This window comes from Pleurodeles waltl, chromosome 4_2, assembly GCF_031143425.1.
Source record: "Pleurodeles waltl isolate 20211129_DDA chromosome 4_2, aPleWal1.hap1.20221129, whole genome shotgun sequence".
Lineage (NCBI taxonomy): Eukaryota > Metazoa > Chordata > Amphibia > Caudata > Salamandridae > Pleurodeles > Pleurodeles waltl.
Window position 1 is genome coordinate 372313257 of NC_090443.1, and position 12326 is coordinate 372325582.

Sequence of the window (12326 nt, forward strand, 5' to 3'; positions counted from 1 at the left end):
CCAATGGTTTACTGCGGTTGAAAGACCGCCGCGTGGGTTCGTGGGTCATGATAGTGTGAGCGTATTCCTGTTGGCGTGACGGTGGAGGTTTTGTTATCACCAGTATATCACTGACCTTTGGTGTGGCGGACTTGTGTGGGTGTCTGGATTTTGGCAGATTCCGAGCTGTGGGTCGAAATAGCTGTCTCGGAATTCCACGGCCGCAGCGGTGTGTTAGCGGTCTTCTGCACGGCGGTAAGCGCCATTTACCGCCAATGTTGTAATGACCCCCATAATGTGCAGAAATACAAGAACCTTCTAGAATACCGCTTCAGAACAAACACTGCCTTTTCAACGTTGATAACACACAAATCATCCTCTCCCTCTCAGAAGATCCCACCAACACCAGGAACAACTTCCACAGTTGCACAATCAGCATCACAGACTGGATGAAGGAAAACTGCCTGAAGGTCAACACCAACAAGAAAGAAGTGCTTCCCCTGGAACGACTCCTGGTGGCCTCCAGAGCTCGCCCCTACACCAACTTGACTGAGCGTGCCTGAAACCTTGGAATCATCCTCGACAGCAAACTTACCATAGCCTCACAAGTCAACGCTGTCACATCATCCTGCTTCTTCATCCTGTGTATGCTACGCATGATTTTCTAGTGGCTCCCACTGGACTTAAGGTGCTCCATCACCTCGACCCTTGTCACAAGCAGACTGGACTACAGCAACGCACCCTATGCGTGAGTACCAGCCCACCTCCTCCAAAGACTCTAGACCATCCAGAACTCCACCACCAGACTCAGTTTGGACCTCCCACGACATAGTCACATCACTCCCCACCTAAGGAAACTGCCCTGGCTCCTGGTGCAGGAATGTCAATTCAAGCTACTCACACACGCATTCACAGCTTTGCACAATACCAGGCCCTCCTACCTCACCATCCTCCTCCACTTCCAAAAACCCACCAGACACTTTTGCTCTTTCTCTCTCGCCCAGGTACCCCGCATACACAGTAGCAGAGCAAGGGGCCGGTCCTTCTCTCACCTCAAGGCTTAGTCTTGGAATGACCTCCTTCTCTACATCAGGACCTCCACGTCGCTGGTGAAATTCTCAAAAAAGCTGAAGGCCATCTTTACAGCTAGCACTCCTGTCCCATCACCGACCACTGCTACACTCCGTTTTCACCTGCCCACTGCCTGGATACCATCATGGGCGATAAGCCGTGCTCTACAAATCCACTAACAGTAGCATACCATGGCAGTTTTTTTCTATTATCTGTTTAATGATAGGCCAGCCACTATTTTTCTTTGTCCACCAAATCAGTGTCGAGTAGATTCCCTTAGTCAATGATTCTGCGCCTTCTGGATGGTTCACGCATGCATACTGCACAGCTATCATTAAGCAAGAGCTAACCAGCGTGGAACAGGGCAAAATAGACCAAGAGATAGCACTGATGCAATCACATTTCATTCACAAAAAAGTATGCTCCCAGGTAAGGATTATCGGATCTCTCTGTACGCCGATCTGCAGATATTGAGTACTGTTTTTTCCTTTTGATAGCTATTGTGCTAATCCAGTTAATTTAGTTGAAGTAAATAACGAGTGCAATTTACAAAATGTATTGGCTTGCTTGATGAAAGCCAATTACTGGAAAATTATGTTATGCACTCAGCGAAAACTCTGACAACTGTAATACAAAGTGACAGGGCTGCCTTTCTGAATCATTTCTGGTTATGAGATTTGTATAACTTTTGAGTTTTCGTCCCCTCCATTTCAAGCTGATTACTAGTATCTATTTGGAAGGGCAACATGGAAAACGTAGTAAAGAAAGACGCTATGTATATCTTGATAAATAATAAACTATTTGAAATTGCATAATCGTATATTTCACTGCCTACAATGTATATAGTTCTTAAGCTAATTTTGAGGGAAAGTATTTTGCCTACCATTTTTCAAAGGCATCTCGAGTATGGTAAGCCTATTAATCATGTGAGACAATAAGGTTTGTCTCGAACATAACATAATTAATGGAGTATGTCATTAGTGTTAAAGGAAATTGCATACTCCCATTCTTAACTGTCTGTAATGCACTTAGCTCTTAAGCATATTTTTAGGAAAATTGTTTTGCTGCCATTTTTCAGACTTCTGGATTAGGGTACACTCCAATAATACCATGAGACTTAAAATCTTGAACACCACATAATTACTAGAATATTCAATTAGTCCCTGTTCAAATCCTCTGGATTTGTACCACACTTTCTTGAAAATTGTGCGGTAAATTTCATGATTTGGCACAGTTTTTTTCAAAATAATTTGAACCACATCTAAATTCCCTCTGAAAATCATTGAGCTTGTTCACACTTTCATATTCAAAGAACGTATTAATCTCCCAACTCTGTTTCATAGGTGCTTCCGATGCTAACACCACAGACAGTGGGCAGTCCCAGTAGTGAAAAAGGGTGATCCCAACAGTGGTAGTGCCCTTCTTATAAACATGTTGTATGTGCCCTTGGTCTTTTTATAATACATTGGGAAGGCTAGTGACGCAGGAAAGGGTAGGTGGCCCTTTCCCTATAATTATGCTTCACAGAGGTAGCTGACTACTCCTGTCTGGGCCATAGCCAGCTTCTTGCATTGTTCATTGAGCCCTGCATCTGCTGCTCTGTTTGAAAATCTCCAAGGCTGTTGGATCCTGAATAAGCAGACGTGTTCCCTATGCAAAATACAGGACCAGCAGGCACTGTGGCTTCAATAGGCCTTGCCAGTGCGATGTACGTTTGATTTTAGACTCCTTGAGTCACAAATGAGCGCACCAGCCTGGCCTAGAAATTTGGGCCAGACATTTGAGGTGAGTTTGGATTGATGTTTATATGTATGGCTTGTTCCTGTAATAGAACAAGTAAGCTAAAATGGGAATGCAGACTGGGGCATGACCAGTGATTTAGAATTGCTGGCTCATGAATTTCTAGCACATTCTTTGTTTTAGTGGCACATTTACCACCACTCCCCCAACTTTAGCTTTCCGTCCATTGTGGAAACTCTAAAGTGATTTTTTCCAGGATATTACCCTGCACGTCTGGTCTTCCAAAGATGTCTGGGACTCAGCTTGAGGATTGTGCATTTGGCAGCACTTAAGCTTCCTTCAGTCTGTTACTCTTATCCTCATGGTGATGTGCCCAACATCAGTGACATGTGGTTACATGTAAAGTTCAGGCTAAATGCGGAGGGGAAGAGAGAATTATTGGTCCAGAACACGTCCTCCATTACAAAGTAATCTCATTTGCACTGTGTGCAGTTCCGGAATAGTAGTTTGAGCTATCTATTGTGATAGGTTGAACATACAGAGGTCATCAAAAGCAACTTTGTTGTGAAGCACAAGTCCTGACCCACCAACTGATTCAATCAATCAATCAATCATAACATTTGTAAAGCGCACTATGTACCCGTCAGGGTTTCGAGGCGCTGGTGGGGGGGGGGTGAGCTGTTAGCGGTCGAAGAGCCAGGTCTTGAGGAGTCTCCTGAAGGCGAGGAGGTCCTGGGTTTGGCGCAGTGAGGTGGGGAGAGAGTTCCAGGTCTTGGCGGCGAGGAAGGAGAAGGATCTGCCGCCGGCGGTCTTGCGCTGGATCCTGGGGACGATGGCGAGGGCGAGATTGGCAGAGCGGAGTTGACGAGTGGGGGCGTAAAAGTTGAGTCTGGAGTTGAGGTAGGTAGGTCCGGTGTTGTGTAGAGCCTTGTGAGCGTGGGTGAGGAGTTTAAATGTGATCCTCTTGTCCACGGGGAGCCAGTGGAGGTCCTTCAGGTGAGGGGAGATGTGACATCGGCGGGGTATGTCAAGGATCAGGCAGGCGGATGCATTTTGGATACGCTGGAGTCGTTTGATGTCTTTTGTTGGGATGCCTGTGTAGAGTGCGTTGCCGTAGTCAAGTCTGCTACTGACGAGGGCTTGGGTCACCGTCTTTCTGGTTCCTGTTGGGATCCACTTGAAAATTCTGCGGAGCATTCGAAGGGTGTTGAAGCAGGAAGAGGAGACGGCGCTGACCTGTTTGGACATGGTGAGGGCTGAGTCCAGGATGAAGCCGAGGTTTCTTGCGTGGCTGGCTGGGGTGGGTGGGGGTCCGAAATCGGTGGGCCACCAGGAGTCGTTCCAGGCCGAAGGGGTGCGCCCGAGGATGAGGACTTCCGTCTTGTCGGAGTTGAGCTTCAGGCGGCTGTCGTTCATCCACTCGGCGATGGCTTTCAGTCCCTCGTGGAGGTTGGTTTTGGCGGTGAGTGGGTCTTTGGTCAGGGAGAGGACGAGCTGGGTGTCGTCGGCGTAGGAGATGATGCTGAGGTGATGTTGGCGGGCCAGATTGGCGAGGGGGGTCATGTAGACGTTGAACAACGTAGGGCTGAGGGAGGATCCTTGGGGGACGCCGCAGATGAGGTTGGTGGCTTTGGAGCGGAAAGAGGAGAGTCGGACTCTCTGGGTTCTGTCGGTGAGGAAGGATGAGATCCAGTTGAGGGCTTTATCCTGGATGCCGGCTCCATGGAGGCGGGTCAGTAGGGTGCGGTGGCAGACTGTGTCAAAAGCGGCTGATAGGTCGAGGAGGATGAGGGCCGAGGTTTCGCCGTTGTCCATTTGGGTTCTGATGTTATCTGTGGCGGCGAGGAGAGCAGTCTCGGTGCTGTGGTTTCGTCTGAAACCGGATTGAGAGGGGTCTAGGATGGAGTTGCCTTCAAGGAAGTGGGCGAGCTGTGTGTTGACGATCTTCTCGATGACTTTTGCTGGAAAAGGGAGGAGAGAGATCGGTCGGAAGTTTTTGAGGTCGTTGGGGTCAGCCTTGGGTTTCTTGAGGAGGGGTTGGATTTCTGCGTGTTTCCAGCTGTCTGGGAAGGTGGCGGAGTCGAAGGAGAGGTTGATGATCTCGCGGAGTTTGGGGGCGATGATGGCGTTGGCTTTGTTGAACACGTGATGAGGGCATGGGTCCGTGGGGGAGCCTGAGTGGATGGTGTTCATGGTTGTTATTGTTTCGGTGTCGTCCACGTGGGTCCAGGCGGTGAGGTGGCAGGCGTCTGTGGAGATGTCAGGGGTGGGGTCTGGCGGCGGAGTGGCGTTGAAGCTGTCGTGGATGGTTGTGATTTTCTGGTGGAAGAAGGTGGAGAGGTCGTCGCAGAGTTTCTGGGAGGGCGGGATGTCGTTGGAGTTGGCGTCGGGGTTTGAGAGTTCCTTCACGATGCCGAAGAGTTCTTTGCAGTCGTGGGCGTTGTTGTTGATGCGTTCAGTGAAGTGGGCACGCTTGGCGACTCGGATCCGTTGGTGGTGTTCACGGTTGGCGTTTTTGAGGGAGGCGAGGTTGTCGGGTGTGCGCTCTAAGATCCACTTCTTCTTGAGCTTCTGGCAGAGGCTTTTGGAGGCGGTCAGTTCGTCTGTGAACCAGGCTGGTTTTTTCTTTCCTTGGTTGGCGGTGGGTTTCTTGAGTGGGGCTAAGGTGTTAGCGCAGTCGAGGATCCATTGATGGAGGTTGATGGCGGCAGTGCTTGGGTCGGTTGAGCCGGGTGGAGGGTCTTTGACGAGGGTGCTGGTTAGTTGGTCTTGGGTGATTTTTCCCCAGCGGCGGTGAGGAGGTCGAGGGATGCGGTGGTGTTCGGTGATTTTCGTATAAGAGAAGTGGACGCAGTGATGGTCGGTCCAGTGGAGTTCGGAGGTGTGGCTGAAAGAGATGTGGTTGCTAGAGGTGAAGAGGGGGTCAAGAGTGTGTCCGGCGATGTGGGTGGGAGTGTTGACCAGTTGACGGAGTCCGAGGTTGAGGAGGTTGGAGGTCAGAGATGCGGTGTTGACGTCGTTGTTATTTTCCAGGTGGTAGTTTAGATCTCCCAGGAGGATGTAGTCTGGGGACGCGAGGGCGTGGGTGCTTGCGAGGTCGGCGACGGTGTCGCTGAAGGGGGCTCTTGGTCCTGGAGGGCGGTATATGAGGGTTCCTCTGAGGGTCGTGTTGGGGTCCGTGTGGATCTGGAAGTGGAGGTGTTCGGCTGTCTTGAGGGTGTCGTCCGTGTGGGTGTGGATTTTGAGGGTAGATTTGTGGGCGATGGCTATTCCGCCGCCGATTCCGTTGGTTCGATCTCTTCTGGTGATTTTGTATCCCTCCGCTATGGCGATTGCGATGTCCGGGGCCGAGGAGTCGTTCCACCAGGTTTCGGTCAGGAAGGCCACGTCAGGGGCGGTGGTGTCGAGTAAGTCCCAGAGTTCGATGGCGTGTTTTCGTGCGGAGCGTGTGTTGATGAGGATGCAGTTCAGGTGGTTGGTGTTGGGAGTTCTTGTTGTTGGCTTCGCCTTTCTGTCGCAGGAGAAGTTGCAGGTGCGGCAGGAGAAAGGTCCTTTTGTGTGCTTCGGGGTTGCAAGGAAGCACTCTGCGGAGGGGCCGGGGTTGAGTGCGCGAAGTTCGTTGGTTGAGTAGCGGACGCGGGTGATGCGGGGGCGTGAGGACCAGGGGGGGTGGCGCTGGGCGCGGTCCAGGCGCGGACGGGCGCAGACGGGCTTGCCTCTGGCGCACCCGCTGCGCGGACGCGCAGCGCCAGCCATTAAGAAGGGAGGAGGGAGGGGGGAGGGAGGAGCAGCTGGGAGGCGGGAGGCGGGAGGGAGCGGCGAATGGGGGCGCGAGGGGGGCGGGGCCGCAGGGAGGCAGCGGCAGGGATCGGAACGCTTGGGGGAGCGCACAAGGGGCAAAAAGCACAAAAAACGAGCAAAATTAAAGGCAATCACAATAGAAAAACACACAGTATGAAATACAGTAATGGCACAGTACACGATCGGGGAGACAGCAATCAGGGGGGCACAACGGGGGCAGAAGCGCCGGCGGCGAGGCGCAGAAAAATCGGAAAAACAATCAGAAAAACAGGACGTCGGAAGCGGCACACGGGTCAAGTGGAGCTAGGCAGAGCCCACTAGACACCAGGGATGAGGCGCAGGAGGATGCCTGCGGGTGGAGGAGGGCCTCGAACACGCAAACAGCAGCGTGGTCGGGGGACAGAGGCAGGAGGCAGCAGGTTGGTGCTGCGGTCGTGGGGGGCGAGCTCAGGACCTGAAACAGGTCAGAGGTCGCTCACTCGCGACGCGCAGCGCCAGCCATTAAGAAGGGAGGGGGGAGGGAGGAGCAGCTGGGAGGCGGGAGGGAGTGGCGAATGGGGGCGCGAGGGGGGCGGGGCCGCAGGGAGGCAGCGGCAGGGATCGGAACGCTTGGGGGAGCGCACAAGGGGCAAAAAGCACAAAAAACGAGCAAAATTAAAGGCAATCACAATAGAAAAACACACAGTATGAAATACAGTAATGGCACAGTACACGATCGGGGAGACAGCAATCAGGGGGGCACAACGGGGGCAGAAGCGCCGGCGGCGAGGCGCAGAAAAATCGATTGCATGCTTCATCAATGGACAGTGCTCCTCGTCAAGCTGGTGCTGCAATGCCCGAAGGGCCCATCAAGATGGATCTTTCCTGTAATTCTTCTCAAAGTTTCCAAGTTCGAAGTCTCAGAGAGGGAAAGTTAAAATTAATTAAATGGCCTTCCCCTAGGCAACCTTGAATCACAGGAGGGCTGGGTTAACATCAAAAACAGCAGAGACCTCGATAAAAAATAATGTTCCATGAGATCAAAGCGTGGGCCACATATTTCTTACCTGTGTTGACCCTAACAGGATCAGTGGCAATTTTACAGGACCATCGTTCAATTGCTTAATTAATGTGAGGAGCTCTGCTTAATTCAGGTTATATTACTGTACCATATGGATTGACCCACACCTAGTGTCACACTCTTTGTAAGTCTATTTTAATAGAGGAAAGCCTCACACCGACCCCCCGTCTTCCCCAAACTCTTTTGTAGCCAGGTCCCTTGTGTACTCATAAAGAAGAAACAATGCTAAGAAGGTCAAAGCATTTGTTTTTTAAATTAAATTGAGGGTTAATGTGACCCTGAATAAAGATTCTGAAAGTGTTTCTCATGAAAACCTCCAGAGTGTATAATGGCACTCACGTAGCGACTACAATCTTTGTGCGGAGCATAGTGTGTAGTGCCATTGGTACCTTTGGGGTAGTCAGGGGTACCCTTGAGAGATCAAAAAATCAAAAACTGTTATGTTTAAATTAATAGGCCATCCCAGAGTACCTCATGAATATTAGAAAGGTATGCTGACATTGTGGTCATTTATATTAATGGCGGGCAACGAAAGTGTTCATGATTGTCAGATATCACAGTCCCCAAATTACATATGCAATAGAAGGGATCATGGAAGGTCATCATTGAGTCCCTTAACATCCCCTGTAATTTGGAGACCCATCTGTTTTCTTTCTCAAATAAACAATCTTTGGTATTTGCATTATCCTCGACAGTCTCCAGGATCACAGCTCATATCATCCAGGGTGTGTTTGAACTTGAGGAAATGACTGTTCAGCCTCATAGTTGTGCGTCCACAGCAGACTTCTGTGTTCATTAATACCAGTCTTGTGGTCATGCCTACATATCAAAGGATGCATGGGAAAGTGTTTAGGTACACACAGTTCTTGGTGTTACAGTTGGCATGTTTGGTAAGATGCCATTTTCACAATTGTACTTGTTGGCCTACTTCTGCTTATTTTGTTTGAATTGTGAGGTTATATACATTACAGTGGCCACATGGATGCGGGCCAGGTACGGGGGAGTCTCCACAATGTGATGTTCATGGCCTTCTTCCTGAGTCTGGTGCGTACCAGCATGTCTCCTAAGTTGCTTGAGCTCTTAAAACTCAAGACGGCAGGTCTTCTCTTTATAATTTTCTTGATGTTATTCGACATAGGAATAAAGTTAGTCATGCAGGCCACTGTGTTCAGTACAGCATCAGCATCTGTTGGTATTCTTCTCTTGTTTTCTGGCTCTACCAATGATAGATATTGGGTAATTTCCTTTTTTGAGTTTCTCTGTAATGTCCGCTGACTCTGTCTCAAAGTCCTCAACATTGCTGCAGTTTGTACAAAGGCACAAAAACCGGCCAAAGGGTAGGTTCCTTCTCAGTGCCCCTTTGTATGGTTGCTTCTATAAAGTAGGAGAATATTGGTGTATGTCTTCTTGAAGGTCATAGTAGACAAAAACATTCTAAATCCTAATCACCAACCCAAAAAAGGAATTTATTCTGCAGATCTAGCATGGGTGAATCTCAGGTTATTAACCCAATTGACAAACTCCTTGTAGCAGTCCCTTGAGCCTCTCCCTACAATCGTAATCCTGTCAGTGTACCAAGGCCACAGCTGGATTTCAGTAATATAATGATTGGTGTCAACCAAGATAAATTGCTTCTCAATATGGTACATGTATAAGCCAACCAGAATTTAGACGAAGGTGTTGCCAGTTGAGGTCCCTTAAGTTTGTAAATAAAGGATCTCAAACTGAAAATAGTTTATTTTTAGGGCTAGAGTCATGCATGAGAATTCCAGTCCGAATACCTCAGCATGTCCTCAATAAGCTTAAGAGTCGCTTCCTGCGGAACACTGGTGTAGTGGGCCTCTACATGTACTGTCATCAATAATTCTTTTCTGACATATTCATTAATTATTTTAACCAAGTTCAAGACATCCTTAGGCCCATATTTATACTTTTTTAGTGCTGCATTTGCCCTACTTTTTGACCCAAAAGCGGCGCACACTTACAAAATACAATTGTATTTTGTACGTTTGTGCTGCTTTTGCGTCAAAAAGTGGCACAAATGCAGCGCTTAAAAAGTATAAATATGGGCCTTAGGGGCATATTTATACTCCGTTTGCGCCGCATTTGCGTCGTTTTTTTCAATGCAAATTCGACGCAAAACTAACTCCATATTTATACTTTGGCGTTAGACGCGTCTAGCGCCAAAGTTCCTGGAATTAGCGTCATTTTTTTGCGTGAACACCTTCCTTGCGTTAATGATATGCAAGGTAGGCGTTCCCGTCTTAAAAAATGACTCCGATGCTATTGCGTCGGATTTATACTCCCGGGCAAAAATGACGCCCGGGAGTGGTCGGGTCTAAAAAACCCGCATTTGCGCCGGATTTTAGCGCCTGGGTCAGGGCAGGCGTTAAGGGACCTGTGGGCTCAGAATGAGCCCAGAGGTGCCCTCCCAAGCCCCCAGGGACACCCCCTGCCACCCTTGCCCACCCCAGGAAGACACCCAAGGATGGAGGGACCCACCCCAGGGACATTAAGGTAAGTCCAGGTAAGTATTTTTTTCATAATTTTTTTGTGGCATAGGGGGGCCTGATTTGTGCCCCCCTACATGCCACTATGCCCAATGACCATGCCCAGGGGACAGAAGTCCCCTGGGCATGGCCATTGGGCAAGGGGGCATGACTCCTGTCTTTGCTAAGACAGGAGTCATTTCAATGGGGGATGGGCGTCGTAAAAAAATTGCGCAAATCGGGTTAAGACGATTTTTTTGCCTCAGCCTGACTTGCCCCATTTTTAGACACCCAAACGCCATTTTTCCCTACGCCGGCGCTGCCTGGTGTACGTGGTTTTTTTTCACGCACACCAGGCAGCGCCGGTCGGCTAAAGCCGGCTAACGCCATTCAATAAACACGGCGCCCGCATGGCGCTTCAGAATGGCATTAGCCGGCGCTAATTTTTTTGGCGCAAAACTGCGTTAGCGCAGTTTTGCGTCAAAAAGTATAAATATGGGCCTTAGTGTCTTTCAGAGAAGCTGGTGAATTCTGCATCAAGGGTCTTTAGAAATAATCACAGAATTTCAACAAGGGTTCCAGGACGGACTCAATTCCAGAAACAATGGGTGTCCTGGTAGTGGAAACCTCTCCTTCTGGATATTAGGGGGCATATTTATACTCCGTTTGCGCCAAATTTGCATCGTTTTTTTCGACGCAAATTCGGCGCAAAACTAACGCCATATTTATACTTTGGCGTTAGACGCGTCTAGCGCCAAAGTTTGAGGAATGAGCGTCATTTTTTTGCGTGAACGCCTTCCTTGCGTTAATGAGATGCAAGGTAGGCGTTCCCGTCTAAAAAAATGACTGCGACGCAAATGCGTCGTATTTATACTCCCGGGCAAAAATCACGCCCGGGAGTGGGCGGTGCAAAAAACCCCGCATTTGCGCCTCTTTTTAACGCCTGGGTCAGGGCAGGCGTTAAGGGACCTGTGGGCTCAAAATGAGCCCCCAGCTGCCCTCCCATGCCCCCAGGGACCCCCCCTGCCAGCCTTGCCCACCCCAGGAGGACACCCAAGGATGGAGGGACCCATCCCAGGGAAGTTAAGGTAAGTTCAGGTAAGTATAATTTTTTTTTTTTTTAATATTTTTTTTTGGCATAGGGGGGCCTGATTTGTGCCCCACTACATGCCACAATGCCCAATGACCATGCCCAAGGGACATACATCCCCTGGGCATGGCCATTGGGCAAGGGGGCATGACTCCTGTCTTTACTAAGACAGGAGTCATGTAAATGGCGTCTGGGCGTCGTTAAAAATGGCGCAAATCGGGTGGAGGCGATTTATTTGCCTCAACCTGACTTGCCCCATTTTAAGACGCCCTAACGCCATTTTTCCCTACGCCGCCGCTGCCTGGTGTACGTGGTTTTTTTCCACGCACACCAGGCAGCGCCGGTCTGCTAGCGCCGGCTAACGCCATTCAATAAATACGGCGCCCGCATGGCGCTTCAGAATGGCGTTAGCCGGCGCTAATCTTTTTGGCGCAAAACTGCGATAGCGCAGTTTTGCGTCAAAAAGTATAAATATGGCCCTAGGTTTAAAAATAGCTGATAAGGGCAGAGCTGTGCTCATCTTGTCCACAAAGGATTACAGACAGGAGTGTCTTCGCTTAGTAAGAGATACCAAGAGTTACAGGATTATTTCCCAAACTCAGTATACCATAAACCCTAAGCTAAAAGAAAAGCCAATGCAGTAACCAGCTAAAAGAACTGTGATCCTGAAAAATTTCAGAAAGGTACCTGCATAACTGTTCAAAGCTGCCAACTTACTGAAAACCATAAACTCTGTGTTTGTCTCTCACACTTCTTCATACATTGCTGTGCTAAGCACTGTGTCCTGTAACACAGTAATCATCACACACTACATGGAAACACATCCCAAAAGGATTTTAAAAAAAGACAACACCCTTCCGAATACAGTCCTACACAGTGTGGCATGCTACCCATGTGGGCAAGTGTTTCAGCACCACAGGCAGCGAAAGGATGCAAATATATAAAGGAGGTCGGCTAAGGTCAGGAGGAGACGCTTCTCACTCACTCCTATGTAAGTAATATTACTAGAACCCCTAGCTATGATCATACTGCCTAAAGGGGGAGCTTGGAGTAAACCTTAAAATCCATATGAAACTCCACTGTGATACTGACACTG

General features: G+C 49.3%; 1 protein-coding gene across 1 annotated transcript in view; it reads left to right on the plus strand.

Moving 5' to 3' along the window:
- SLC44A3 (solute carrier family 44 member 3) overlaps positions 1 to 12326 on the plus strand; it is a 556605-nt gene that overhangs the window by 398258 nt on the left and 146021 nt on the right. The gene's annotated exons all lie outside the window — the stretch shown is intronic.